Source organism: Zingiber officinale, chromosome 10A (genome assembly GCF_018446385.1).
Source record: "Zingiber officinale cultivar Zhangliang chromosome 10A, Zo_v1.1, whole genome shotgun sequence".
Taxonomy (NCBI): domain Eukaryota; kingdom Viridiplantae; phylum Streptophyta; class Magnoliopsida; order Zingiberales; family Zingiberaceae; genus Zingiber; species Zingiber officinale.
In genome coordinates, this window is record NC_056004.1 from 95,233,212 (window position 1) to 95,259,347 (window position 26,136).

The following is a 26,136-nucleotide window of genomic DNA, read 5'->3' on the forward strand; positions in this document are numbered from 1 at the left end:
AGTAATCTTTGTGAGTGGCTCGGCCTCCACCCACTTGGAGAAGTAATCCACCGCCACTAGTAAGAATTTCCTCTGCCCGGTCGCCATCGGAAACGGGCCCACAATATCCATTCCCCATTGATCGAACGGACATGAGATGGTTGATGCCTTCATCTCCTCTGCCGGTCGGTGAGAGAAGTTGTGATACTTCTGGCATGAAAGGCAAGTAGATACTACCCGAGCGGCATCTGTTTGTAAAGTTGGCCAAAAGTATCCGGCTAAGAGGATCTTTTTGGCTAACGAGCGTCCTCCCGGATGATCCTTGATGTACTTCCTGGAGGATGTAAGCTGAGTCCTCCGAGCTTACACATTTCAGCAGAGGACGCGAGAAAGCTTTCTTGTAAAGCTGATCTCCGATGAGTGTAAATCGACCAGCTCTTCTTCTGAGGAGCCGGGCTGCATATTCATCGGATGGTGTGGTGCCCGAATGGAGAAATTCTATAATAGGTGTCCTCCAGTCTCTTGGAAATGTGAGGCCTTGCATCCGGTCGACATGCGCCACCAGCAGCGTTTTTTCAATTGGTTGCTGAATGGCGACCGGCGTTATTGAACTCGCGAGTTTGGCTAACTCATCGGCCGCCTGGTTCTCCGTTCGGGGAATCTTCTGAATAAACACCTCTCGGAAAGTAGCTTTGAGTGTTTCAAAGGCCTCAGCGTAGAGCTTAAGCCGAACACAGTTGATTTCAAAGGTGCCGGAGAGTTGCTGAGCGGCTAACAGTGAATCCGAATAAAGTGTCACCCGACCGGCCCCCACATGCCGAGCGGCCTGCAATCCGGCTATAAGGGCCTCGTATTCGGCTTCATTGTTAGTCGCTTTGTAATCTAGCCGGATGGATAAGTGCATCTTTTCCTCCTGAGGTGAGAGTAGTAATATTCCGATCCCACTTCCGAGCCGGGTGGAGGATCCATCCACATATATTCTCCACATAGCTTCCGGCTCTGGTCTTTGCACTTCGGTCACAAAATCAGCCAAGGATTGGGCTTTAATCGCCGAGCGGGGCTGATATTGGATGTCAAATTCACTTAATTCTGTCGTCTACTTGATAAGCCGTCCGGACAACAGACCCTTCCGAGTGGACTGTTCGTTCGGACAATGATGGTGTGAGCCAAGAAATACGGTCGAAGGCGCCGAGCGGCTAGAACCAAAGCTAAGGCCAACTTCTCGAGCCCAGTGTAACGAGATTCAGCGTCTTTTAAAATGTGGCTTAGAAAATACACCGGCTGCTCCTCGCCGCTCGCCCTCACAAGTGCTGAGCCTACAGCATGCTCAGTCGACGACAGATACATATACAGTGACTCACCCACGATCGGCTTGGCCAGCACAGGCGGAGAATTTAGATATGTCTTCAACTCTTCAAATGCTCGGTCACACTCTTCATCCCACTGGAACTTAGTAGCCTTACGCAGGATCTTGAAGAATGGCAGGCTCCGGTCGGCGGTTCTGGAGATGAATCTGGATAAAGCAATTATCCGACCGGTCAACCTTTGCACTTCTCTTGTATTTCTTGGGGGCGGCATGTCTTGCAGTGCTTTCACCTTGCTGGGATTTGCTTCGATTCCCCGCTCGGTCACTATATACCCCAAGAAGCGCCCTCCTTTAGCTCCGAACAGGCACTTCTGGGGATTTAGCTTGACTCCATATTTACGCAGTGTTCAGAAGGTTTCTTCCACATCCTTGAAAAGATCGGCCGCTCGGACGAATTTGATAAGAATGTCGTCCACATAAACTTCCAGATTCCGCCCGATTTGCTCCTTGAACACCTTGTTCATCAAGCGTTGATAGGTGGCCCCGACATTCTTCAATCCGAACGGCATCACTTTGTAGCAATATGTGCCGTCGGCCGTTACGAAACTTACTTTTTCTTGATCCTCCCGGGCGAGCGGCACTTGATGATATCCTTGGTAGGCGTCAAGCATGCAAATTAATTCGCAGCCGGCCGTAGAGTCCACCAGCTGATCTATCCGGGGCAGAGGATAAAAGTCCTTGGGGCATGCTTTGTTTAGGTCTCGAAAGTCGATGCAGACCCTCTACTTGCCGCCCGGCTTGGAGACCAATACTACGTTGGCCAGCCAGCTCGGGAACTGCACCTCGCGTATGTGGCCGGCCTTCAGAAGTTTTTCTACTTCCGCCCGGATGATGGCATTTTGTTCGGCACTGAAGTCCCTTTTTCTCTGCTTCACTGGCCGAGCGTCCGGTCGGACATGCAACTCATGCTGCGTCAGGCTCGGCGAAATTCCAGGCAACTCATGTGTCGACCAGACAAAGACATCATGATTTCGCTGGAGGCATTGGATCAGCTTCTCCTTCTGCTCTTCCTCCAGATCCGAGGCGATAAAAGTCGTGGCCTCCGGTCGGGTCGGATGGATCTGAACTTCCTCCTTTTCATCATAAATTAAAGCAGGAGGTTTCTCGGTTATGGCGTGTACCTCGATTCGGGGCGCCTTCCGAGCGGAGCAAGCTTCTGCTCGGATCATCTCTATATAGCACCGCCGAGCTGCTAGCTGATCTCCACTCACTTCTCCTACTTTGTCCTCCACGGGGAACTTTATCTTCTGGTGGAAGGTTGAGACAACCGCTCGGAATTCGCCGAGCGCCGGTCGTCCCAAAATGACGTTGTAGGATGATGGAGAGTCGACCACCACGAAGTTTATTGTCCTGGTCCTCCTGAGCGGCTCCTCTCCCAGCGAGGTGGCTAGCCGGATCTGTCCGACCGGCTGAACTTCGTTGCCCGTAAACCCGTAGAGCGGGGTCGTCATGGGCAGCAGCTCGGCTCGATCAATTTGCAGCTGATCGAACGCCTTCTTGAATATGATGTTGACCGAGCTCCCTGTGTCAACAAATATGCGGTGAATGGTGTAATTTGCTACTACCGCTTTAATGAGCAGCGCGTCGTCGTGGGGCACTTCTACTCCTTCCAAGTCCTCGGGTCCGAAAGTGATTTCCGGTCCACTTGCCCGCTCTTGGCTACAGCCGACCGCGTGGATCTGCAGCTGTCGGACGCCCGCCTTTCTAGCTCGATTGGAGTCTCCTCCGGTCGGTCCGCCGGCAATAACGCTGATTTCGCCCCGGGAAGTATTGTTCCGGTTTTCCTCTTCCCGAGCGGACGGTCGTGACCGTTCTCTGGACGCCCGGCGATTCTCCTGCCTTGGAGATCGGTGCCGCTCGGGTGTCTGCTGATGTCGTCTCTCGGTGTGGGTTCGGTCCGTTTCATGGGTCTTATGTCTCCTGTCGATGGGAGGAGATCGTCGTTCGGCTTTCCTGGGAACAGGATTGGATACAAAGGGAAGGCTTCGGCAATCCCTCGTGTCGTGCGTATCCGTCTGGTGGAAGGTGCAGAACATAGGGGTCCACCTCTTCTTTGGCTTGGGCCGAGCGGCAGCCACCTCTTGTACATGAGATCTGGCATGGGGGGATCGGATTGCATCGGCCCTCGGTCCTCTAGGTGGCTGCTGAGCGGTGTGCTGTTTCCGCTCGGCCTGAGTAGGTGCCCGCTCGGCTGGAGCTTCCTTTTTCCGAGCGGCTTGCGCTTCTTCCACATTTATATATTCGTTGGCTCGATGTAGCATGTGATCATAGTCTCGGGGCGGCTTTCGGATGAGCGACCGGAAGAAGTCCCCATCCGCAAGGCCTTGCGTGAAGGCGTTCATCATCATCTCCGAAGTGGCCGTTGGGATGTCCATCGCCACTTGGTTGAATCTCTGAATGTAAGCTCGAAGCGATTCTCTCGGCTCTTGCTTGATGGCGAACAAGCTGACACTTGTCTTTTGATACCGCCGACTACTGGCGAAGTGGTGGAGGAAGGCAATTCGGAATTCCTTGAAGCTCGTGATGGATCCATCCGGCAGCCTCCGGAACCACCGTTGAGCAGACCCCGAGAGGGTGGTAAGAAAGACGCGGCATTTCACTCCATCGGTGTATTGGTGGAGCGTGGCTGTGTTGTCAAATTTACCCAGATGGTCATCCGGGTCCGTTGTTCCATTGTACTCGCCGATCGTCGGAGGCACGTAGTGCTTGGGTAGAGGGTCTCGTAGAATAGCCTCCGAGAATTGGCGATTGGTCCGCTCGGGAGATGAATCCGCCCGGTGAGCTTTCCCTTTTCTGTCATCTCGCCTTGGCATTTCGTCTGAAGAAGAGTCTCTATCTCTCCGAGCTGGTTCGGCTTCAGGGGTGCGAAATAAGGCCCGGTGGAATGCGACGGTGGCTGGAGGTGCTTCCGCTCGGCCACCCGACGCAGATGTTGCTTGTTGCTCCGGCCGTTCGGCCGCTGCTTTCTGTTTTTGTTCAACAATTTTGGCGGCCCTTATCTCGACCAGAGCGTCGAGTTCTTCCCTAGAAAGCGTCACCGTGTGTTGTCGTCCAGCCTCGTCCATTGTTTCTGATCGGATGCAGGAGCGTTCCCACAGACGGCGCCAATTTGATCCTGTCCGAATCGGTTATCAGTGGACGCTGGGCACGTGGCGCTTCCTGCTAGATCCTCGAATGCTCCGGTGAACCTGCAACAAAACCGAGCCGGGAGGGGTGTCCCGGCGACGGCCCTCCGACGCTCAAGTCAGGCGAGGAATAACAAAAAGGTGGCTTCAAGATGAAGATTTTTCATACCTCCAGTGGAGAAATGGAAGCCTTATATACACTACTAGAAAACTAGGCTTTTGAGACACAACAAAATATGTCTTAAATTATAAATTTACTGTCTCAAAATGTTTTTGAGACGGTGTTGAGACAGTAATGTAGTCGTCCCTAATACAAGCGTCTCAAAAAAATATTGAGACAGTTGTACTGTCTCAAATGTTATTTAAGACGGTGATGAGACAGCTATTCAATTGTCTCAAAAGTATTTAAGACAGTTATTGTTTTGTCTCAAATGTTATGTCTTATTCTGTGAAAAAACTAAAGACACTAAATCGAGATGGTAATGTGCTGTCTCAAATAGAAGTGAAGACAGTAAATTACTATCCCTAATATTTTAACTTGTTAAATGCAATAATTATGACAAAAATTAATAATCTTTAAAGAACATTTATTATACAAATTAATCTAGATTAAATATAATAAATTGTCATTTCAAAACAAAAGGAAAAACCCTAAATTAAAAATGATACCCACAATATAAAATTCTATAATCATTAATTGAAGTGCATCCAACATTCATTCAACATTCATCCAATAAAAAAACAACTATTCCCATAAAAGTTACACAAAAGAAAGTCTAAAGAACAACTTCTCGTGATCTAGAGATAACTTCTATAATCCTTCTTCACCAGAATCCTGAACATAAAAAAAACTCTTATTAGAGGTAAAGATGATTTATAATATATACTGTTAAAAAAATCAATAAATAGAGTATTTCAATAAGAAATCTGATCATCTAACACATAATTCTCTTTCTTGCAACTATATATATATATATAACATAAACAACCCCAAGTTAAACAAACCTCTTCATCTCGTAATAAGAAATGATGATTTATGTGTTTGTCAATATCTTTGTGTCTTTCAAGTTGTTGCACCTGTAAAATAAATTTACCTACAGCTTAAAAATATGTATACTACTACTTCACCAAAATTGTTAATAAAACTAAAAAAAATTATGAAAACAACTACCAATGTACCTGTTGGTTATACAATCCTTGTTCATGTGAAATAATATTATCTGCAACCTAAATAAAAAATAATGTACATATCACAAAACTATCAAAATTCATTATAAAAGTCAGTTATTTAAATAAAGTAAATATACCTTTTGATTTCTAAATTCACTGGATTCTATACCAAGATGAGTCAATGGGGATTCATGATTCTCTAACTCTGATTGAAGTGCATCTATTTGAGATTTCATTTGATTTAGAATAGGAGTCACTACTTTCATACACTCTGCTACAGCTTTTCTCTCCCTGGAGTACCATCTTCATTCTCTTGAAAATCAGAAAGATCAATCTCACTCGATTCAACACTGCATATGCATTGATTTATTTAAAACCACATAAAGAAACTAAAGCATTGTTTTTGTATATCTGAAAAAAGAACTTGCCTGATGATGGATGTTTTTAGTAGTTTTACCGCCATGCGAACATGGGCTGGAAGAACCTACGAACATAAACATATATTATCTTAACAAATTAGATTATTATCGCATATGTCTTTGTTGGTTTAGAAGAGTGGCAACTTTGCATTAGTTGACAGAGAAAGTTAGTTTGATACACCATGGATAAATGCTTACCACTTTCTCCAAATGGCTCCTAGCAATGGCTTCAGAAAGCCTGATCAATGCCTCGAGCTGTCTAACTGTCATTTGGTAAGCAACTCTGGTTCCAGGTGTACTATCACCTCTCCGCAGTGCTACATATGATTGTACGAGTACCTTTCTTGCTTCTGAACTAAGCTGCATTCAGGTAGCCCACTTAAGAATCAAATGATGAAGCTCACTTTTGTGATACAAAGGTAACACTAGAAAGTTCATGAACCTGAGGTTTTATAGACTTGGCATAAGCTATATATCGCTTCAACTGTGCAGTCGTGAATGCAGGAGCAAGCGCATCCTCACTAATAATTTTCCTATTGCATTGATGATCCTCTTCAATATAATTAATAAAATAAAAAATATATAAAAACTTATAATGCATCACAAAATAATTACTTTATAATTATTCTTTTCAAATTAAACTCAGAAATTGATCTGCATAAAAAATTTTAACTTGAACAAAAAGATTCTACAATGTTATTACTTATTAATTGAAACAGGTCTTCAGTTCATTTGTAGAATAGTTGAAGATGAATATACTTCTTGTAAATTCTAGAAATCATGAGAAGTATGTTTAAAAAAATGCACATTGTAGTTCTTCTTGTCGACGACTTGAAAACATGAGTTATAGCTAATAGCTAGTATTTCTTCTAATCAACATTTCACGATATCAATGCTTATAAATTGTAATAACTTTCCTATATTTTTCTGATACAACTGATATAAAAGCTAAATATATACAATTGTAAAATAGTTACAAGTAGAAAAGAGGATAAAAACATATTAAAAAAGCACACACACGAAAACATCCAATGCTATTACTTATTACCAGACCAGTTAACTAAATTGACATCAAACAATCTATCTCGAATTAGCAACAATTTGAAAATAAAATAAAATTGTAAGCTGTATTGAAATAACTTGAATGACTTAATTAAACAAAAATAATAGCAGTTGGCAAAAGAAAGTTATTACAAAGATTTTTTATTTCAAAGCTTGTCTTCATCATAAAAACAATAGCTAGCAAAATAATATAACCGCAAGATCAGTCTCCAACTCATTCTTCGATTCCATATCTCCTATTCTATGTGGGATACACTGTTAATAAAGGTGAGTTTCCTACTAGGCTATTATTTTTTATGGGACCAGGGCTTGGGTAAGCTCCGCCCATGTCTACTGCCAACTCTTGTCGTGCGATGCTTTGGCCGCGGCAATGGCCGCGCTGTGATCTTGGAAAAGCAGGAGTCTCCCATGGCCATGTGCACAGCAAGAGTCGCGGCCAAAGTATCGTGCAACATAGCGGCAGGGCAGGAGCAGGGGGTCGACGAGCGGCAGCAACCGCGCGACGCCAGCGGATGCGGTAAGAGAGGCAACCTCAATAGGTTGTACGGAGAGAAGAGAAAAACTAAAGAAGTACCTGAGATTTGCCGTGGAGATCGTCGTTGCCTCCGTCGCCCTCTTTGCTCGTCGCGTTTTGTTTTGTCGCACGAAAGAAACAAAACAAAACCTAACCCCTTTAAACCCCTTTAACTATATTAATGCAGATAAATAACATAGATATATAATGTAAATTTAATGTAAATTTAATATTTCTATCAAACCTTAAAATAAACTTAACACCTTTAATGTAAATTTAATAACGTAATGTAATTTAACGTAGACAAAACAAATCTAACCTCTTTAATGTAAATTTAATGTTAAAATAAAAAACTTAAAACCTTTAACTATGTCAACGTAGATATTTTAATAAACTTGTTGATGTATTTTTCTATGTTAAAAAATTAAATTTGTTGATGTATTTTTTTAATAAACTTAAAAAATTTTATTAAGTTAAATTTGTTGATGTATTTTTCTATGTTATATATATATATTTATTCGATCCGTGTCGTGACCGTTCTATATATATATATATATATATATATATATATATATATATATATATATATATATATATATATATATATATATATATATACTGTTCCATGAAAAGATATTGGAACTGGAACAGTAGAGTCTGTAACGATTAACGTGACCGTTCCGACGAATCATATTCAAGATAATTTGAGATAAATATTTTTTTACCGTCTTATTTGAATGTCTTATATAATTATATTTTTAACCGTCTTTATTATGTGTCTTATTTAGTTGAATTTGAGACAAAATCTTAAATACTGTCTTAAAATTAATGTCTCCATGTAAACTTTTGAGACGTCTATTATTACTGTCTTAATTACTTAGTATTTGAGACGAATTTTGTGACTGTCCTAAAATATTTGTCTCAAAAGCCTAGTTTTCTAGTAGTGTATAGATCTCTCAAAGAAGCCTGGGCGTGCCAATCAAAGCAACCACCTGCCTTTGACCATGCCCAGGTATGGGTCTGTCAGAAGGGCCATGTCTGAATATGGATCTGTCAGGGAGACGTCCATGAGACCATACTGTTACTGTATCAGCCTCTCCATGATGTGACGGCAAGATCGTGCGATCTTGTGTACGGCCTAATCATCAGACATGCTTCTGCTGATATCTCATATCCTGAGCCGAGCGCATAGGCCGCTCGGCAACCTCTATACCCTCGCCCCTATTTGGTCGAACGGACAACCCCCTCGGCCCTTGGCCCCTGCCGAGCGGACTCCCGCTCGGCCCTTCGGTCTTCCTGCCCTGGCGTCGGAAACATGAGCCCATGGATGAGCTTATCTCTAGCTCCGTTCGGACCTACCCATCCGCTCGGCTAGGCCATCCACCGCATAGCCTTTCATCAGTCCTCAGGTTGATCCCCTTCAGGAAGTGGGTTCCCCATTCTTACTGCCGGATCAATATTAAAATACAGGAAGGAGAATCGGCAAACCAACTTCACACCTAAATCCACTATTTGCTCAATGATCTCAACTCAATTGGACAACAAGTAGAAACCATGACATTATCAAGTATACCCTTAACACATTACTTCGGAATACCTTGTGGGCATCTATGATAGATGCATACAAAGTTATCAAGGATCTTTCAATTTTTAGATTACACGAGTTATTTTATGAATTTGAGTTACATGAGCAAACTAATGCACGCTCTATTAAGAAAGGTATCACTGATTGCAGATAACATCAAGACTAAGGAGTCAAGGAAAAAGTACCGAATCGAACCCAAATCCAAAGATTAATCATTTTCAGAAGATGACAATGAAATCATCGCCGAGCTAGTCAACTTAGTTCAGAAGCTATATAAAAAGAAAAAGGGATTCATCAAATGCAAGATCAAGAAGGTGATACAAACAAAGACCAAGCAGATGAGTCCAATCCCAACTACAAAAGGCAAGTTAGAAATGGCTTGCTATGGATGCAACAAAAATGGGCACTTCAAGGTGGAGCATCGAAATCTAAAAAAAACCAAGAAGCAAAGAAGAAAGAAGACATTGAAAGCAACGTGGGACGAATCCTCGTCAAAAGACTTGGGAGAAGAAGAACAAGCTCAAGCGAGCTTCCTTGCACTACCAGCACAAGAACAAGTGGCCGAGATCGAGTCTGAGCTTGAATCTAAATCCGAATCTGAAGCTGAGTTTGAGAGAAGCCACAAATTGGTATTCATTTCAGACGAACCAAACAATGAGGTATACTCTCCTTTAGTCAAAAGATTATACGATATGGTTGTTGTTTAATGTAAAAATTAGCCAAATACAATGTCCAAGTCAAGTCACTCTAAAAGAAGATAAAAACCCTTAATAAGGAGAATAATCCAAGTTCTTTGACTGAACAAGTTTAAAGTGAAACTTCAACTCAAGTCCAACAACTTAAGGAAAAAAATTCCACTCTGAAAGTTCAAATAAAAAAACTTAAATAATCATTGGAATGGTTCATTTTTTGTTCTAAAAATTTTGATATGATACTTGGAAAATAAAGGGTCATATACAATCGATCTAGATTAGGATATAAGGCTAAGACTTATTTCAAATAATATGTATATCAATTGTAAATCGAACTACTAGAAACCAAGTCCATGCATGAGTCCCTAAATCAAACTTGATTAATCAAGTTGAACCAAACAATATTGGATCTCCAATGGTCAAACTCATTAATTAGATAGATCTTATCAATGTTATGATCGAGGGGGAGTCAATATAAAAATTATTTTAATTATTAGATAAACTTGCATATTTATTTGATTTACAACTTTCTTTACATGCTTATTTTTATGCTTGATTTAGAACAATTAGATAAAGACTTGGGCTTGATTGAGACTTGCCTAATCTATTACTAGGGTAGGGCGAGATGATAGTATGTTAGGAAAGCTTGGTCTACTTAGTCAAGTTGAATTAACTGAAGCTACCTCGCCACATCCTAGATTAGTTAGAACAAAGTTTCTCAATTGATTAGTTAAGTGCACAATTTCTTAAAAATACTTTGCTTAGAAAGTGGTCATTACTCTGATACCTAAGAAGAATTTTGTGTCTCGCCATGACTTGAAAGCTAATTTTCAAAATGTGCACTTAGATAATCAATGATTAAACCTGAATCTAACAAAAAGTCAATCAATCTTTAGACTTCAAACCAAACTAATAAAGAAAAAATTGAAAATTATCTCACAAAACTTGTGAGGTTCCCTATTTGAAAACCTAGAAATGGGTTAGATGGACTTAATTAAAAATTAGTTCAATTAATCTAATTCACTCAATTAATTAATTAAAACTTAATAAAATTAAACAAAATTAATATAATTAAAACTTAATAAAAGTTAATTAAATTAAACCCTAACTAATTAATTTAACTTAAATTAATCCAAAACTAAATTAAAGTAACTTAAATACTAAACTCATATCAAACCCAAATAACTTGACTTATTTTAAACTTAATTAAATTTAACACAATTAAAACTTAACTAAGTCTTATCAATTTAATTAAAACTTAAGCCAATTAATTTGGTAACCTAAATAAATCTTAATCAATTTTAAAACAACTTTAATTACTTTAACAAAAACCTAATTAAACACTTAATCCAAAATGGTTAAACTTACACTATAACAAAAACGCTAAGGGTGCGTTTGGTTCAAGTCATCATGTATAACCTTGGTTATGTGATTACTAGGTAATCACATAACTAAGATTATGGGGAATAAGACATAACCAAATGTTATTTGGTTCAACTTAGGTAATACAACAAAAACTTCTTTGTTTGAAGGTTTTAATAAATACCCTAGTTTAATATTTTACTGTATTACCCTCAGTTATAAAATCAACCATACTTATTATTATTATTATTATTATTTAACTTTACGTTTTTTATGTTTTTACTTTTTCTTTTTCTTATATATTTTTTTACGTCTTTATGTGTGTTTTTTATTTTTTTTATTTTTTTACGTTTTTTAAAAAAAAATTTTAAATTTTTTTTTTTTAAAATTTTTATTTTTAAAATTTTAAATTTTTTTAAAAAATAATTTTTAAAATTTTTTAAAAAATTAATTTTAAAAATTTTTAATTTTTAAAATTTTTTATATTTTTTAAATTTTAAATTTTTTCCATTTTTCATTTTTTTAAAATTTTTAAAATTTTTTAAAATTTTTTATTTTATTTTAAAATTTTTTAAATGTTTTTGTAAATTTTTCTTTTTTTCTACATTTTTTTTTATCGGAGGGTAGTTTTGGTAAAAAAAATTCGTTAACCTCGGAATCAAGAAAAACCTTAGTTTTCTGAGGTTTTCCGATTCCGGGTTGTATGACCCTTTTGCTGACGTGTCGGGCATCGAACATTACTCGGGAATCATTGATTATTTAAATCAAACAGGATTTTTGTTGATAACCTTGGATGGATAACCAAGGTTATCAAAGATAATCCCGAACCAAACGCACCCTAAAAGATAATGGATTTTATCCGTTGTCTTTGTCATTTAAAAATTATTATAATTGATATTGTTGTTAAAAGTGAGCTCAACAATAATAGTTTTAAACCATTATTTTTTAATACCAAAGATAATAGTTTCACAATGATTTTAAACTGTTATCTTTTAACATCAAAGATAATAATTTTGCAACTTTTAAAAATCGTTATCTTTGAAGACGATAGATAACAGTTCTACAACGATTTTAAACGGTTGTATTTTAATACCAAAGACAAATAGAAGATAAATGAAAACTAAATCTTATTTAATCAACAACATATTATTAAATAAATAATAAATATAAGTATATAAATTATTATCCTTGCACTTCTATAACAAACATAATTACTCGCAGACAAAGAAAGTTTAATTAAGAGACACTCAAGACTATTCCTCTCGATTACATCTTATTGCATGAACTTAAAGGAATCTTGGTAGATGCTACTTATCCTCCTGTCTTGAATATTCTTTACTCATTGGCTTTAAACATCTTCTCACTTTAATTCTAAAGCTTTCTTGCTAGTTCTTTGTCCTTGGCGTAGTTACTCATATTCTCCTCATTGCAATCATCGAAGTACTCACCAATCATACCCTTGATGTTCGGATGTAGTGTCACATGTTGGGATCGATGATCGCGGCTAGAGAGGGGGGGTGTGAATAGCCGACCCCAAATTCTCGTTTCTTCCTACGAATTAGGTTAGCACAGCGGAAATAAACACAAGAAACGAAAACAAGAAGATCAAACCTCAACGCGTCGATGTAACGAGGTTCGGAGATGAAACTCCTACTCCTCGGCGTGTCCGTAAGGTGGACGAAGCCTATCAATCCGTCGGTGGATGAGTCCCCGGAGAACCGGCTAATATATACTCCTTGTGGGTGGAGAAACCTCGCCACAATAACTCTTGCAACAGCAAGATAGAAGTACACAAAATACAAAGAAGCACAAGACAATATGAATGTAAAACAAGCACGCTTGCCTTCTCGTCGACTGGTTGAAGCAGCAACTTCACGAGACGCCTACAACAGCAGGAACCCAGTCGGAGAAGCTCACACGAAGCTTCGGAACTCAGCAAAGCTCAAGAGCACACCAGCAGCTCAGTCGAAAGAAGAGAGAAGAAGAAGTAGTAGAAGCAGAGGCTCGATCTCCTTTTATAACCTGCGAAGAAGAAGACACAGACACTAGCCGTTGTGTCGCAACGGCTAGGACCTGGACCGATCAGGCTCCACCCTGATCGGTCCAGAGCCTCTCTGATCGGTCATGGGACCGATCAGGCTCTAGTCTGATCGGTCCCCAGACCGATCAGCCATATCTTCACAGAGCCACTGATCGTGCTCTGATCGGTCTGTGGACCGATCAGGCTCTAGGCTGATCGGTCCCCAGACCGATCAGCCAACTCTCTGTGAGAGTTGGCTCGTCTCTGATCGGTCTCCAGACCGATCAGAAGAGCCTCAGTAAGCCACTGATCGTTATCTGATCGGTCACCAGACCGATCAGATACCCAGCGTATCGCTGGATCGATCCACTGATCGATCCAGAGCTTGGTTTTTGCCCAAACCAAGTCCCAAGTCTCCCACACCGACCTCTAGTCAACCTTGACCAGTTGGTACATCATGCTTAGCATCCGGTCACTCCCTTGACCTGCTAAGACTCTTCACCAAGTGTCCGGTCAATCCCTTTGACTCACTTGGACTTTCTTTTCGTGTCACGTATCCGGTCACTCTCTTGACCTACTTGACCTTCTCAACACCAGATGTCCGATCACCCTTGATCCATTTAGATTTTCCCTTGCCCGGCTTAACTCACCAGGACTTTCACCTAGCTTCACTCACTAGGGTTTTCACCTGGCTTCACTCACCAGGATTTCCAATCTGCCTGGCTTCACTCACCAGGACTTCCAAACTGCCTGGCTTCACTCACCAGGACTTTCCCGAATGCCTGGCTTCACTCACCAGGACTTTCCCGAATGCCTGGCTTCACTTACCAGGACTTTCACTTTCACCTAGCTTCACTCGCTAGGATTTTCACCTGGCTTCACTCACCAGGATTTCCCGACTGCCTGGCTTCACTCACCAGGACTTCTCCGACTGCCTGGCTTCACTCACCAGGACTTTTCCCCGTGCCAAACTCCCTGTTTGGACTTTCCCCGTGCCAAGTCTCCATACTTGGACTTTCCGCGTGCCAAGCTACCTGCTTGGACTTTTCCCGAATCAGGTCAACCAGGTCAACCTTGACCTAAGGTTGCACCTACAATCTCCCAAACACCTATTCTTGTCAAACATCAAGAATACAACTCTCTCCTCGTCAAACATCGTCAAACATCAAAACACAACTCGAGTCAGGTCAACTCGAGTCAGGTCAACCAAGTCAACCTTGACCTAAGGTTGCACCAACAATCTCCCCCTTTTTGATGTTTGACAAAATTCAAATCCAAAATCAAGTTAGGTTAACCCGATAACCTAACTTAGGTTTTCCAATGTTCTTCCTTGAACATTCTTCCAAAACCTACACTCTCCCCCTTTGGACATCTCTCCCCCTTTTTGACACACATCAAAAAGAGGGAATCAAGGTCAAGAGTTTCTTCCTAATGAAAGTCCCATACCTTTCATTGAAACCCTTAATTTCCCCCTTGATACTAAACTCAACACTTAGTGACAATCCCATATCACTAATCCTCAAAAGTCTTAAGGAGTAAAAACTCCCCCTAAAAGTCAACTCCCCCTTGACAATTAGTTAAGACTCCCCCTAAAGGTCAACTCCCCCTTGACCATTGCACCAACAATGTCTTGGAGAGTTTCAAACCTTTAGAAACCCGAAACTCAACTCCCACAGCTGAAATTTCAGACCACAGTCGAAATTCAGCAAATTCAGCGCACCTGATCGGTCACCGGACCGATCAGGACCCCTCTGGATCGGTCCCCAGACCGATCCAGCCTTCCCTGGATCGGTCCAGTGACCGATCCAAGTTCAGATCAGGCGGTTTCTGATTTTTTTTCTCCCGAAATTCAGAAACTCACAACAAATTCCAGAAAATTCAAAAAATTGTGAAATTTTGAGGATACATTCCTCATACCATATACTATCAGGGAAAAATAGTTTTCTATGAAAATAACTTCCATTTTCAAATCTTGATACAAAGTTCAAAAGTCTTTGAAATAGTTCAAAGTTAACTCATCTTTGTATCAATTTGCTCAATGATGAATACTATCACTAGAAAAGCTTCATCAAGGTTTTTCAAACCAATTTCAAAATGATTTTAAACCTTTTAATTTAGGACCACACTCTTAGGGCTATATGTACATGACTTGTACATAAGCTTTCCCTATGATGCCCAATTTCGAATTAGGCTCATCTAAGTACAAGAACTATGCACCTTGATCCTAACTCATGATCCTAATATCTCACACACATCTAAGGTGTATAAAACACATCCAAGTCAATGTTGATGTGAGATATGGGTTTAGGTATCTTAGACTAAGGTCTCATGCATTTTCTAAACACAAATTTGATCTCAATATCAAAATGTGTTTTTCATCCTTAAATCAATTTCATTGATTATTAATGCAAGAGATGATGACATGGCATAAAATGATATCATAAGTAAAAACATGTGTCAATGTCATGATGTCATGGCATAAAGTTTGAAAACTTAAATAAACATGACATATAGATAACCTAAGCATTATCATGACATTTCAAATGATAATAAAATAAATATGATGTCATGGCATGGCATATGGCAACCAATCATGGCAAGTTAGCACAAATAAAATACCTAAATTCCCTATCTATGTATCCTTAGCCTTGGCTAACTTAAAATCTAACCCTAGATTGCCCATATATCCCTAAGAGAAAACCAAAATCCCAATTATGGTATTTCTCTAGGTTTTCTTAAATTGTGCCAAATAAGATTAAAATCGATATTTTTCAAATATGGCACAATTTACTCTTCAAGGAGTAAACGATAATTCCTTTTCATTCTCAAAGGTTCACAAAACCTTGAAAATGCTCCTTGAGTGTCAATTTCCTCAAAGTTGGGTTAACTACCCTTCTTATTGGAGTTGACACTCTCTAATCCATTTATGGGGTAGAGAAGATGCTCCTAGGAACCCAATACCTATTTGAGCTCATTGGGTTCACTAAATATTCACTAGGGATGACTTCCCTAGCAACCCTCCTAATGACCCTCTTAAGCTTTGAAGCCTTGGTCGTTTGGGTCTCGTCAAGGTCAACTATAGGGGTGACTCCCCTTGTAACCTTGGTAATGGTCTTCCTAGCCCTAGGTTTTGTTCCATAATCGAATGGAACATTGTGGTAAGTGGGCTTGACCATTTGGGACTTAGGTTTGTGACCCAAACCTTTCTTGTCCTTGGACTTGGGTTTTTGACCCCTAGACCCTAGAGTCAAATCCTCAAGAGCCTTTTCTAGAGAGTCAAGTCTTGACCTCAAGACTTGATTTTCTTTCTCTAATACCTCAAGCTTTAATTTATCATTTTTCTTTGAGGTATTCCTAGGCATATGTCTAGATGATTTTGGATTCCTACCTAGGTTTTCCTTAGCCTTAGATGGGCTAATTCTAGGGTTGGCTTTCCTAGTGTTATCCTTATCTAGGCTCACATGTTTGGCACCTAAGCATGTGTATCGATTTCTATAATTAACATGCTTATCATTCTTGACAATAGCAATAAGGCTACTAGCATGCATCCTACTAGAATTGCAAGAATGTGCCTTAGAGATTACCTTAGGGTTTGCCCTAGCTCCCCCTATACATGTGCTCGATCTCTTGTCCTTGTGAGATTGCCTCCCTCTCGGACATTGGCTCCGATAATGTCCCCTTCGCTTGCATTGGAAGCACACCACGTGCTCCTTGCCCTTGCGTGTTGGGACTCCGGCTTCCTTGACCTTTGGCGCCGGTGGAGTCTTTCTAACTCTCTTTGGACATTTACTCTTGTAATGTCCATACTCCCTACACTCAAAGCACATTATGTGTAATTTGCTAGAAATTAAAATGCTTGAGTTACCTAGGTTTGAGGGTGGATGAAAGCTCTCTTCTTCATCCCTTCCGGAGGTAGACGCTTCTTCTTCTTCTTGCTCCGAACTTGAAGAAGAACTCTCCTCCTCTTCTTCTTTAGATGTTGAGTGGCCCTCAACTTCTAAATTCATTCCTTCATGAAGTGAGCTCCTTGGCTCACTTGACTCCTCTTCATGACTTGAAGTGGAGTTCTCCTCATGGAGCTTTGCCAAGTTATTCCACAACTCCTTGGCATCGTTATACCCACCTATCCTACACAAAACATCATTAGGTAAAGAAAATTCAATGATTTTCGTTACCTCATCGTTGATGGTTGATCTGTGGATTTGCTCCTTCGTCCACCTCTTCTTCTTGAGAGGTTTTCCTTCTTCATCCTCCGGAGGAGTGAAACCTACTTGCACACACCTCCAATTCTCAAGATTAGTCATAAGAAAATATTTCATTCTTACCTTCCAAAACGCGAAGTCGTCGCAATCGTAGAAGGGTGGAATCGTGATGTCCTCTCCGAGTTGATCCATCTCTAGCTTGTGCTCCCTTGGGTGTTAATCCGGCGAAGAGCGACCTCGCTCTGATACCACTTGTTGGGATCGATGATCGCGGCTAGAGAGGGGGGGTGTGAATAGCCGACCCCAAATTCTCGTTTCTTCCTACGAATTAGGTTAGCACAGCGGAAATAAACACAAGAAACGAAAACAAGAAGATCAAACCTCAACGCGTCGATGTAACGAGGTTCGGAGATGAAACTCCTACTCCTCGGCGTGTCCGTAAGGTGGACGAAGCCTATCAATCCGTCGGTGAATGAGTCCCCGGAGAACCGGCTAATATATACTCCTTGTGGGTGGAGAAACCTTGCCACAATAACTCTTGCAACAGCAAGATAGAAGTACACAAAATACAAAGAAGCACAAGACAATATGAATGTAAAACAAGCACGCTTGCCTTCTCGTCGACTGGTTGAAGCAGCAACTTCACGAGACGCCTACAACAGCAGGAACCCAGTCGGAGAAGCTCACACGAAGCTTCGGAACTCAGCAAAGCTCAAGAGCACACCAGCAGCTCAGTCGAAAGAAGAGAGAAGAAGAAGCAGTAGAAGCAGAGGCTCGATCTCCTTTTATAACCTGCGAAGAAGAAGACACAGAAACTAGCCGTTGTGTCGCAACGGCTAGGACCTGGACCGATCAGGCTCCACCCTGATCGGTCCAGAGCCTCTCTGATCGGTCCAGAGCCTCTCTGATCGGTCATGGGACCGATCAGGCTCTAGTCTGATCGGTCCCTAGACAGATCAGCCATATCTTCTCAGAGCCACTGATCGTGCTCTGATCGGTCTGTGGACCGATCAGGCTCTAGGCTGGTCGGTCCCAGATCGATCAGCCAACTCCAGTAAGCCATCGATCGTTATCTGATCGGTCACCAGACCGATCAGATACCCAGCGTATCGCTGGATCGATCCACTGATCGATCCAGAGCTTGGTTTTTGCCCAAACCAAGTCCCAAGTCTCCCACACCGACCTCTAGTCAACCTTGACCAGTTGGTACATCATGCTTAGCATCCGGTCACTCCCTTGACCTGCTAAGACTCTTCACCAAGTGTCCGGTCAATCCCTTTGACTCACTTGGACTTTCTTTTCGTGTCACGTATCCGGTCACTCTCTTGACCTACTTGACCTTCTCAACACCAGATGTCCGATCACCCTTGATCCATTTAGATTTTCCCTTGCCCGGCTTAACTCACCAGGACTTTCACCTAGCTTCACTCACTAGGGTTTTCACATGGCTTCACTCACCAGGATTTCCAATCTGCCTGGCTTCACTCACCAGGACTTCCAAACTGCCTGGCTTCACTCACCAGGACTTTCCCTTTCCTGGCTTCACTCACCAGGACTTTCTCGAATGCCTGGCTTCACTCACCAGGGCTTTCACCTTCACCTAGCTTCACTCACTAGAATTTTCACCTGGCTTCACACACCAGGATTTCCCGACTGCCTGGCTTCACTCACTAGGACTTCTCCGACTGCCTGGCTTCACTCACCAGGACTTTTCCCCGTGCCAAACTCCCTGTTTGGACTTTCCCCGTGCCAAGTCTCCATACTTGGACTTTCCGCGTGCCAAGCTACCTGCTTGGACTTTTCCCGAATCAGGTCAACCAGGTCAACCTTGACCTAAGGTTGCACCTACAATCTCCCAAACACCTATTCTTGTCAAACATCAAGAATACAACTCTCTCCTCGTCAAACATCGTCAAACATCAAAACACAACTCGAGTCAGGTCAACTCGAGTCAGGTCAACCAAGTCAACCTTGACCTAAGGTTGCACCAACATCACATAGTATGTAGTTGTTGCTTCCATTAATTATCCATACAAATTTATTATCGTCTCATTTCCTGAATCATTTAGAAATTTATAAGAAATAAAAACAATAGAAATATCATATATCTTTTCATAATGCACATGAAACTTACCTCTAATTGTTCTTGAAGTCATTTTTGCACCTCCATTTATATTTTGAGTGCTTCAGTAATTTACATCCCACTGACACAAGAATATGATACTCAAAAAGAAAATTTTTTATTTTAAAAAAATAGCAGATAAAATAAAATTTTACATAAGTTATCATTAATCTATTAAAATGAGTTAGATGTGTAGCAAAACAAGACAAGTAGTAACATAGCAACAAGAATATTCACTCAAAAAAAGAGTGAAGATAAAAAAGGAGAAAAAAGGGGTGAAGGTATAAACTACATTATTATTTTCTATGAAAAATAAGGAAGAGTATTACTCATAAACTCATGAAGTGCTTTCAAGTCCAGAAATCAAGTCTCTTGCATCTTTTCTTTTAGATAGTATACATGCATGAACAATAAATATTAGATTGAATCAAGTCCCCTGTATCTTTTGTAATTGACATAACAATTTTCATAGATAAGTCATGTATAAATTTCCAAGTGGCATATCCAAATAGACATCTTTAATAACAAGCTTAAGTTTATCTACAATGAAAACAAACAAAAAAGTTGGTATAAAAACTAATAAAATCAATGGCTTAGAAAGATCTAAAAAATCCATGAAAGTAGTTAGATGATTACCCTCTTTTGATATTGAGAATTTAACTAACCTTCTCTTTCCTAATAAACTTAGGCCCCTTGACCAAACTAATACTTTGAAAAATTTCTTGAAGAAGTAGTTCTGTAACTTGAAGATGAACATTGCCTACATAGCTGCAATGTAGTTACATTATAGAGGAGGTAAATCAATTAGATTCAATCACATTATTGAACAAAAAATTTCAAAATTGCAAACACAATGAGCAAAACCCTAAATATGTTTATTGATTGCAAAGATTCAAGGACAGTAACAGTATCAACATAGTTAAACATAATAAGAGATTCCCATAAAAGAAGAGAGTTATATGCTTGATTACTTGTTTTGAAAGGTCATTAAGAAACATCATTAATTATATGACTATGGAAACCAATATAAGAGCTATCAAAATATATAAAAAATGGAATTGTGAAATAATAACTAAACAAAGAACAAGGTAACCATGAACTAATGTGTAGGATCATAGACACGTGTAAGGGGGATGAATCATGTGTATTTTAAAACTTATTCTTTTTCGGTTTTATAAAAATCAAGTGAGTAGTAGAATAAAACTAAATAAAAAATAGAACTGAAAAAGCGAAAACAACACGGTCAGTTTACTTTAGTTCGAAGCCTTTGGTGACTCCTATTCCAAGACCCAGGTCCCTTAGATCTATCGATGGTCAATCCACTAATATCCCCTATCAATAAACTTATGGTAGAGTAATCAAGTACAAATAGAGAAATAGGAAAGTATAACAACCCTACACTTTCCTTAGGAATAAAGTAAATGACTTTTAAAATAAACGTTACCCAATACAATGATGTTGAAGTGTGGAAGCTTAGGTGTTGGCATTGGTCTACTGGTAGCATTCAGATGTAGACTAGTAGTAGAACAGAAATGACGTGAGAACGTAGCAGCAGAATAGTCGAGAAATCGTGTAGAAGATCTATGTATTGAGGGTTGTTGCTGACCTCCTATAAACAATGTTAGAGACATCTCCAATAGTCTGAGGTGCCTCTAACAATGCTTATCCGATCTACAGTTGTTGATTTCTATCTATGTGAGGGTGCCTCCAACTCACTCTGAGATGTCTCCAATACGGTCTGAGGTACCTCCAATGCACTCCAGAGTGCCTCCCCATAGTGAAACTCTATCCTTAAACTTTATTCGCATGAGGGTGCCTCTACCCTATTGAGGGAGCCTCCACCCTATTTAGGACGCCTTCATTCAACTCCAAGGCACCTCCCCTCAACTCCAAGCCATCTTAGATACTGTTCATTTGAGACTCATTTTTGCATTTAGCTCTTGTAAAAGCCAATTAGTCCAAATAAAAAATGTATCCTACAAAATAAAATTAGCACAATAAAAATAAGGCAGTATTATTAATTAAATCATATCTTACCAAGACCAAGATCTAATCATGGTCTCAGCTTAGACTTCCAAAATAGCTCTAAGTTGAACCAGCACTTACAACCCACTGAGACTTGTCCTCACTAGATCACTTTCTCCAATGCTTACCTTACTTACCATTGTAGATTTATTGACTTTTGACCCACTAGGACTTCATGTTAGATGCTCCATTTGAATTTCAGCCAGTTGTTAGGTCCTGCGGATCCAACTGAACTTCTTGTCAGATATCAATCTATTTGGTCTTCCAGTGCCAGTTATCAACCTAACTAGACTTCAACCCAGTGTTAGGTCCTGATCCTGTCCGAATCGGTTATCAGTGGACGCTGGGCACGTGGCGCTTCCTACTAGATCCTCGAATGCTCCGGTGAACCTGCAACAAAACCGAGCCGGGAGGGGTGTCCCGGCGACGGCCCTCCGACGCTCAAGTCAGGCGAGGAATAACAAAAAGGTGGCTTCAAGATGAAGATTTTTCATACCTCCAGTGGAGAAATGGAAGCCTTATATAGATCTCTCAAAGAAGCCTGGGCGTGCCAATCAAAGCAACCACCTGCCTTTGACCATGCCCAGGTATGGGTCTGTCAGAAGGGCCATGTCTGAATATGGATCTGTCAGGGAGACGTCCATGAGACCATACTGTTACTGTATCAGCCTCTCCATGATGTGACGGCAAGATCGTGCGATCTTGTGTACGGCCTAATCATCAGACATGCTTCTGCTGATATCTCATATCCTGAGCTGAGCGCATAGGCCGCTCGGCAACCTCTATACCCTCGCCCCTATTTGGTCGAACGGACAACCCCCTCGGCCCTTGGCCCCTGCCGAGCGGACTCCCGCTCGGCCCTTCGGTCTTCCTGCCCTGGCGTCGGAAACATGAGCCCATGGATGGGCTTATCTCTAGCTCCGTTCGGACCTACCCATCCGCTCGGCTAGGTCATCCACCGCATAGCCTTTCATCAGTCCTCAGGTTGATCCCCTTCAGGAAGTGGGTTCCCCATTCTTACTGCCGGATCAGGTCCCATCAAGCCTTTCAGTTCTATACACTTGGTAAATATGTTAGAAAATATAACATATAACTTTAATCCATTTGTCATTCATCAAAATTTAAATTTGGCTATCGGTGTTAACTACACTAACATAATGCACAATCTAGAGAGAGTATAACATAATCTTAAGCTCCTTCATACAATTGCAAGTAATGAAACTTCAATTGCTTGTTTGAATTAAACAATCTTAAGCTCCTTCATACTTCAATAAGAGTCGAACTATAATTGCAAGTAATGGAAATCTAATATACCATAAACTACAATTGCAAGAAAATTTACAAAAACATAAAGTAAGCATGACATGAACTTGACATGGAATGAAACCTAATCTAATCTAACATAATTGCTCTAAAATTAAGAACAAGAATAAACATTCTAATTAAATTCAACAAGAAAAGTATTATACAAAATTAAACTAAACTAGTTGCAACAATTAAAGCCTAACTAAGTAAAGAGATATTTTGTCGAACACGTTGTCGGTATGAATAAAATTAACTAAAGTGTGTGCAAATTAATCATGGGAGATCAATTCAATACAAGCATGAACACACAAATGAATAATCAACACTTAAGAAACAACTCAACAAAAAACATAAATCATACACGAAGAGATCGACCCAATCTGACGAGTGGACGGTGGTTGTAGGCGCTTGCGAAGGGACTAATGTCAAAATCGCCAGAAGAGGGATGCCCTCCTCTTCTAACCCGAAGAGGGGAATTAGTTGATGTACGAAAGTGAAGGAGATGAATGAAACTCTCTTCTTCTAACCCAAAGATGAGAGGGGAATGTCGACGACAATGAAGGGCTGCTAAATGACGAAGTGGTCAGATCTCCTCTTCTACCCGAAGAGGAGGTGGAGATGAAGTGGTCAGATCTCTCTCTTCTAACCCGAAGAGAAGAGATGGTCAAAAATGGAGAAGGATGGATGGAAGTTGGCATTGTGAGCTTGGCGTCAGGTGTCTTCTTGTGTTGGCGTGAGGAAGAGGTGATAAGGAGTGGACGTGGTGGAGGCTTGAGGAGAGGGATGGAGAGGAGATGAGCAGCTAACAACGGTGAGGAAGGAGGTGGAGCCACCGGGCTTGGTGGAGGAAGAGAGGAAGAGGGGGCGTTGGCAGCATCCAAGGTTTGGAAGAGATGAAATTTGATAAATTTAGCGTGAGAAGATAATAGAGGGATTAGGTTATTGCCAAACGACAACGGTTTTCAGAAATCGTTGTTGCAACCCTAAAAAAAGTGTAAATAGACAATGATTTTCAGAAATTGTTATCATAGCCCCCCCCCCCCCCTTCCAATAAATAAATAAATAATAGTTTTCAAAAATCATCATTTTAACAAAAAAAACACAAATAGACAATAGTTTTCAAAAATCATTGTCGTAGCTCCAAAAAATTGCTCAAAGGCAATGTTTTTCATAAATTGTTGTCTTTGATTTAAAAAAAAAACTCAACGACAATAGTTTTTATTAAAACTCTTGTTAAAAAGTAAAACAATAGTTTTGGCATAAAATCATTATCTTTTCAGTGTTGTTGAATAATGATTTTCTTGTAGTGTTAACTCATTCGAGGTGCTTGTAAATAATACATGCGCCTCAATTAGCCTGAAACCAGACACCTAGATTCAATCCAGGCACCCTGCACCACCAAACCAAACCCACCCACTATTTCACAAAACCGCCCATAGATTTGGGTTCGAGGCGCCTGGATCCCTTTCTAAGCGCTCCACAAAATCAACGATACAAGCATCAGGAACCGTCTCCGGTTGTCCATATTCTGCCTATATAAGGCACTCAGAGCTTCAACTCTAGGTTCCCTAAACAGAAGATACAAACCAGTTTTCTCCCATATTCTCAAGCTTATTCCACTTTCTATCAACTAAGGTCATCATTTCCTATATAACAATCCAAAAAATATCCCGATAATACTCTAACTCAAACTAATTCAAAATTTAAATAATTTTCAAATAAATCCTCCAATTATTATTAATAGGGTTAAGAGAAAGAATCCTAATGCTCACACCTCTCATACCCCTAGTATTGATCCTAGATTTCCTACAGAAAAACTTAGGAGTAAGTTCTTATCCCTATCATATACCCCTTTATTCTAGATACCTCTATAGGACTTTCTTCATGAGATCATGCATTCCATCTGCTGAGGTGATTAATTATTATATATTACAAAACCTAGTTTATTGTTCTAGTCCGGTTAACATAAGTTTGTGTGCCAAACTATATAATAACTTGGTTAAAGTCAATGACCTCACCTACACAACTAGGATAGATTTTACACTATCCCCTACCATCATTAGAGAGAATTTAAGACTTAGACCCTCATCATCCACATTCCTATGTTACCCTCATAGGGACTTACCATTTAGTGATCCCTACTCCCATATTACGTTAGATATGATATACTAGTATTTTTTTGGTGGGCAGAGGGTACTTATTGTGACTCGGTTCTCATTTGTTACTCTCAGGATTCTGGACTATATCTTATATAGAGTCCTAATTCTTTGTATTCTACCCCTAACCCAAAGGATCAGCCTCTACCTAACCTAGATCCATCCTTAGTAGAGGAGGACATGGTCGATCTTCTTTAACTTCCTCCACCCTCGACTCCACGACCTACTTTGGAGGATAGAGTCATCAGACTTGAGGAGTTTATCACTAGTCTTTGATAGGAGATACATTGTCTTAGGGAGGAGGAGAAAACATGACACCTTCAACTGATGGATATGTTCGAGTCTTGGAGCACATGCCATCTATCACTGGTCTTCGACAGGAGATACATAGTCTTAGGGAGGAGCATCAACCTTCACCTAATGGATATGGATCTTGAGCTCAGACTTTGAACAAAAAACCACCTCAGCTTGACTTATTATGATATTGAGCTCTATATTTTGAATACACTTGACTTATACATATCAATCCTCACTTTTTGAATGATATTAACTTTTATTAGACTTAGCACACTCAGAAGACAACTAGGAATATGCTCACTAGAATAGGATGTTTTAAAATTTATATTTTTCAAAATTATGTCTTTTTCTAAACCTTGTTTTTTTAAAAAAAAATCCATGTGTTTCAAAAACTTATGTTTTCTAAAACCTATCCTTTTCAAAATCTATGTTTTTTAAAACTTATGTTTTTCTAATGGACTTAGCCTAAGTTTCCTCTTAGAAAGTATAAACTATAGATTTAAGCAACCAACATCTCACAAGTATATTAGGATTACCTTACCTGTGTATTGAAAACACTTAGAAGTCTGGGATGCTTAGGGTCAAACCTGAATTTTAAATACTTATATCAGTGTATCATCATAAGTCTAGGCTAAAAATATCAACTTACATTAATCAAGTCAAGTAATCTTTCATAGTAAACAACTAGTTGAATGATCTTGCTTAACTTGACAAACTAAGTGAAAACTACTATCT